The following is a 6,000-nucleotide window of genomic DNA, read 5'->3' on the forward strand; positions in this document are numbered from 1 at the left end:
GCTTCCATGCTGGAGCAAAGGGTGGGGGCTGCTGGGCCTTGAGGTCGAAAGGGAAATCTGCCTCCCCATCATTCTCCCCAGGTAGATTGCTCCAGGCCCCAGAATTCTCACCAGTCTACCTGGGACATTCAGTGGTTCTTTTTGAGTTTAGATGTCTTGATCAATTTTTTTAAGGTTTTTTTCTTTGTTTGTTAAGATTTGAATGATTCATTGGATGGAGAGCAGATAGTGGCAATCTGATGGATTTTCTTGGGTTGCAATTTGTATGTCTCTTGTAGTCTCTCTGAGTGACCTACATAGCAAGAGATATGGAAAGACCTCTGGAGTTTATTTAGATTGGGTTACTCTTTGACTCACATGGTTTCAAAAGAGGGACATTTTTAATTTAAAAAATTTTTAATTATTTTTTAATTGAATCACAATGATATACACATTTACAAAGTTGTTCATTATTAGATTTCAGTCATATAATGTTCCTACACCTGTCCCTTCAGCAGTGTACTTTTCCCAACACCAATGGTCCCAGTTTCCCTCCTGTCCCCCATCCCCATCCCACTCCCTGCCATCATGGTAGACACTTTTCATATCTCTCTCTCTCACACACACATGTACACACACACACACCACTCTCTCTCTTTCTTTTTCTCTCTCTCTCTCTCTTTCTCCCTCTCTCTCTCTCTTCCTGTCTTTCCTTTTGGGCCTTGTAGTTTGCAATACAGATAGTGAGAGGCTGTCAGGTATATCTCTTTACCAATGCTTTTCACCCCCCACACATTCTTGTGCAAGTTTCCAACGAGGTTGGAAGGGGGTACATTTTTTTTATAAAGAACAAGAACAGTCAGTGCTGGTGTGAATGCAGGAAGAAAGGGACTCTAATTCATTGTTGATGAGAATGCCAACTGGTCCAGCTTTTGTGGAAAACAATATGGGCGTTTCTCAAAAAAACTATAAATAGAGCTTCCATATGATCCAGCAATACCACTTCTGGGAATATACCCCAGCGACCCAAAAACACACAGCAGAAGAGCCATCTGCACTTCCATGTTCACTGCAGCACTGTTCACAATAGTGAGAATCTGGAAACAACTTGAGTACCCAGGAACAGATGACTGGATAAAGAAACTGTGGTATATCTACACAACAAAATACTATGCAGCCACCAGGAATAATGAAGTCATGAAATTTCCTTCTAAGTGGATGGAGAGTATCATGCTGAGCGAAATGAGTCAGAAGGAGAGGGACGGACAGAATGAGTATACTCGTTTGTGGGGTATATGAAAAACATAGTATGAGGCTAATATCCAAGGACAGTATAAACAAAGGCCAGGAAGACTGTCCACAGTCAGAAACTTGCCACAGTTCGGTGGGGGTGGGGAGGAGAGGGCAGTTAGGATAGAGAAGGGACCACTATGACAATGATAGTTGGAAATGATAACACTGAACAAGAACTGAGTGCTGAAAGTAGGGAAAGGGACAAACATGATAACCTTTCAGTACCTATACAGCAAACCATAATGCCCAAAAGGAGAGGGAGAGAGAATGAGAGAGAGAGAGAGAGAGAGAGAGAGAGAAAAGAAAGAAGTAAAGTGTCTGCCATAGAGGCAGGCTGGAGAGGGGGGTGGCAGGGAAACTGGGAACATTGGTGGTGGAAAATGTACACTGGTGAAGGGACTGGTGTTGGAACATTGTATTACTGAACCCCAATCATGAACAACTTTGTAACCATATATCCATCGTAATTCAATAAAATAAGTAAATAAATAAAAATTTTATCACTGTAGCACTGTCATCCTGTTGTTCATTGATTTGCTCAAGCGGGCACCAGTAACGTCTCCATTGTGAGACTTGTTACTATTTTTGGCATATCAAATACACCACAGGTAACTTGCCAGGCTCTGCCATGCAAGCGGATACTCTTGGTAGCTTGCTGGGCTCTCCGAGAGGAACAGAGGAATCAAACCTGGGCCGGCCATGTGCAAGGCAAACGCCCTACCCACTGTGCTATCGCTCCAGCCCCCCAAAAAAATTTTAAATAAATAAAATTGCAATATGCATTTAAAAGGGGGCTTTTTTTTTCGTTTTCAATAACTCAAAAGAATGGAAAAGAAACCAGAAATGTAAGTCCAAAGAGTTTGGCCAAATATTGGAGAAAACTGGAAGAGTTCAGGATTGAGTCTAGTTTAGAGGTAGAAATCAAAACCTCAAAAACAATTAAGAGGGACCAGAGTGGTAGTACAGTGGGTAGGGCATTTGCCTTGCACAAGGCCACCTCGGGTTCGATCCCCAGCACCCCAAGCACCACCAGGAGTAATTCCTGAGTGCAAAGCTAGGAGTAACTCCTGAGCATCGCTGGGCATGACACGAAAAGCAACAACAACAACAACAACAACAACAACAATAACTGTCACTGTCATCCCGTTGCTCATCGATTTGTTCAAGCGGGCACCGGTAACGTCTCTCATTGAGAGACTTATTGTTACTGTTTTTGGCATATCCAATAGGCACGGGTAGCTTGCCAGGCTCTGCCGTGCGGGCACGATACTCTTGGTAGCTTGCTGGGCTCTCCAAGAGGGGCGGAGGAATCGGACACTGTTGGAGACCAGCACTGCAGACAGGAATATTTTCCCTTTTTCAGCTGCCTTCTGGAAATAATTTCAGAGGCAGTTTTCCTTTTCTCACAGAAGCCTGGCTGGTCTTTGACATGCAGATCTTAGGTGCTAGCCAGGCCTGACTTGACATTGTAGATTCCAGGCTCTGGCCCAGCCTAGTCTTTGGGATGTAGATTTCAGGTGCTGCCTAGTTTGTAACTGACATGTAGATTTCATGTGGCAGCCCAGCCCAGTCTTTGGGATGTAAATCCGAGTGCTTTCAGCCCAAGGAAGGCTTCGGTTTTGGTTTTGTGTCTTCTTTCCAGAGGCCTAGATTGCTGACCTGCAGATACAAGAGAATAATGTTGCCTCAATGTTCTTCCTGTAACATCTTTTGGTGCCTTTGGTGATGTCAATGTATTTCGCCCTTTGGAAGTGCCGTATTCAGTAAAAGGGGTTCGGAGAGAGAGGGAGGAGGGAGAGAGACCAGAGAAAGGAGCAGAGTAGATCCAGAGAGAAGCCGGAGCTTGGAGTGCGGGAGATGGAAGATTAAAGATTGAATAAACGGTAACTAATCAGCAACCAGCTTGGTCCTCATTCTTCCTTTGCTTTCCTTGACCACTGGCCGTCCCGATCCAGTCCACACACTGCGGTTCCAGAGCACCGAACGCGGGTGGTGAGACAGAGCTGCCCGGAGAGCCCGAGAGTGCACTCGCCCCTCAGTGAGCCTTAGTTTTTTACAGGACACGGGTTGGCCAAGTGAAAGGCAAACACCCTACCACTGTGCTATCTCTCCAGCCCAAAAATAATAACAACAAAAACAATTAAGAGTCCTGGGATTGACATCTACAACAGTGTTTAAGGAAATGTATTTTTCCCTTTAATATTACCCTCCTCTTCTAGCAAACAGAACCACATGAAAACTAATGTGCTTACAAATTCAGCATAGTTTTAGCAAACTTGGTCTGACTGCCTGAGTGCAACAAGAACATAATAAGCTACAGGGACTTAATGTTTGCTTTATTGAAACTTCTTATAAAAAAATCTAAAATTCAGGGCTGGAGTGATAGCACAGTGGGTAGAGTGTTTGCCTTGCATGTGGCCGACCCGGGTTCAATTCCCAGCATCCCATATGGTTCCCTGAGCACCACCAGGAGTAATTCCTGAGTGTATGAAGCAGGAATAACCCTTGTACATCGTGACCCCCCCAGCAAAAAAATCTAAAATTCAACTTTTCAAAGCTTCTCAAAAATAAAAATCCAAGCCAATAACTCACCTCCATCATATTTTGACCGCAAAAACCTATGGATTTGCAAGTAAATCCTCTCATTTTGCTTCTCCAAAATATCCCGAAGGTCCCAAACCTGCCTGGAAGTGACCTTTTTAACCAAGAGATGAGGCTGCTGAAAACTCTATAAGATTCTGTAAGCAAGGTACAAAACCAGCTTTTCAAAGTGATTTCATTATCTGGCCAGACTATCTTCATAAAAGGATCTACAAATGTCCTGTGGAGCAAGGAATCCTGCTTCGACAAATGGTATTGAAAAACTGGCCAGCCACATATTTTTAAAAAAATGAACTCAGACCCACATCTCATACTTTTTACACAAAGGTTAATTCAAAATGAATTAAAAACATTGATATAAGATCCCGATACACAAATTACATCAAGGAAAACATAGGCAGCACCCTTTATGAAATTGAATCTAGTGGCATCTTCAGTGATTCAATGCCATTGGCCAAGCAAACCTAAGCACACATAAACAAATGGGACTACCTCAAATTAGGAAGTTTCTGCACTGCAAAAGAAATGATGACTATCCCGCCACCAAGATGTGATCCCAGGGGCCACACATGTGTGCGGCCTCTCCACAGCTGCATGAGCGTGACTCCAGATGTTAGCTAAATTTTTCAGCATGGGCAGCTCCTGGCAGAATGTCTCCAGACTGAGAACTAAGCTGCGGCCCCATGCCCGCCCAGGAGGGGAAAGGTATATCTCTCTCTCTCCTTTTCCTTGCCGGGGTGAAGGGCGTGGTGACCACCATATTATGAGGACCACAGACGGGATTTACGACTGCAGCAATAGGATGCTAGAGTGCTCTTGGGAAGGTGGGTGGCACCGGCCCCTCCTGCCACCAAGATGTGATCCCGGGGGCCACACGTGTATTTCTCTCTCTCGCCTCTTCCTTGCCGGGGGTGAAGGGCGTGGTGACCGCCATATTATGACAACCACAGATGGGGTTTACAAGCTTGCAATGATCCAATATCTGGAAGAAATCTCTCTGGACTTAGTTGCTAAAGTACAGAAATCCAAAACCGCACTGTTTTTTAAAGAGATCCAATATCTCTTAACAGGTCTGACTAGTGGGATACTCCTAACAATAACAGTGAGGTTTGTGTTGAAATATTGAATGTAACCATAGTAAATAGAAAGTAAAGTGAAATTTATCAGTTACATGGGCGGGGGTGGGTGCATGGGGGGCGGGATGTGAGGTGTGCTTTTTTTTGGTGGTGGGATATGGGCACTGATGAAGGGATGGTTGTTTCATCATTGTATAACTGAGACTTAAGCCTGAAAGCATTGTAATTTTCCACATGGTGATTCAATAAAATAAAATTCTTTTTTTTTCCTTTCCTTTTTTTCCTTCTTTTTTCTTTTCTTTTTTTTAAATTTATTTATTAGTGAGTCACAGTGAGGGTACAGTTATAGATTTATACATTTTCGTGCTCATGTTTCCCTCATACAAAGTTCGAGAACCCATCCCTTCACCAGTGCCCATTCTCCACCACAAATAAACCCAGCATCCCTCCCACCCCCCCAATCCTATCTCCCCCCACCCTACCCTGCCACTGTGGCAGGGTATTCCCTTTTATTCTCTCTCTCTAATTAGGTGTTGTGGTTTGCAATAAAGGTGTTGAGTGGCCATTGTGTTCAGTCTCTAGTCTACATTCAGCATGCATCACCCTTCCCCCGCGTGGCCTCCAACTACATAATAAAATAAAATTCTTTAAAAAAAAAAAAGAAAGAAATGATGACTAGAATTTTTTTTAAAAAAATAGACACGAACGGCTCCTCTGCTCCTAAAAGACCATGAACCCGGAGGTCCACTAACTACTTTCAGAACCCAGTGCCTTCTTGCAGAAATGCCTCTAGACTGTGAACTAAGCTACGACCCCATGCCACCCCAGGAGGGGAAAGGTTTTTCTCTCTCAGCCTTTCCTTTTGGCAGTGGTGTGGCAACCGCCATCTTATAGAGCCACTAACCAGAGGTACGAGCTTGCAGTGACGTGACTTCTGGCAGAAATTTCTCTGGACTTAATTACTAAAATACCAGAAATCCAACAACAAAACAACAAGGCCATATTCCTAATAAGATGAGACAATAAGAAGCCATTTATAAAGGCTGCAATT

This window comes from Sorex araneus, chromosome 5 (genome assembly GCF_027595985.1).
Source record: "Sorex araneus isolate mSorAra2 chromosome 5, mSorAra2.pri, whole genome shotgun sequence".
Lineage (NCBI taxonomy): Eukaryota > Metazoa > Chordata > Mammalia > Eulipotyphla > Soricidae > Sorex > Sorex araneus.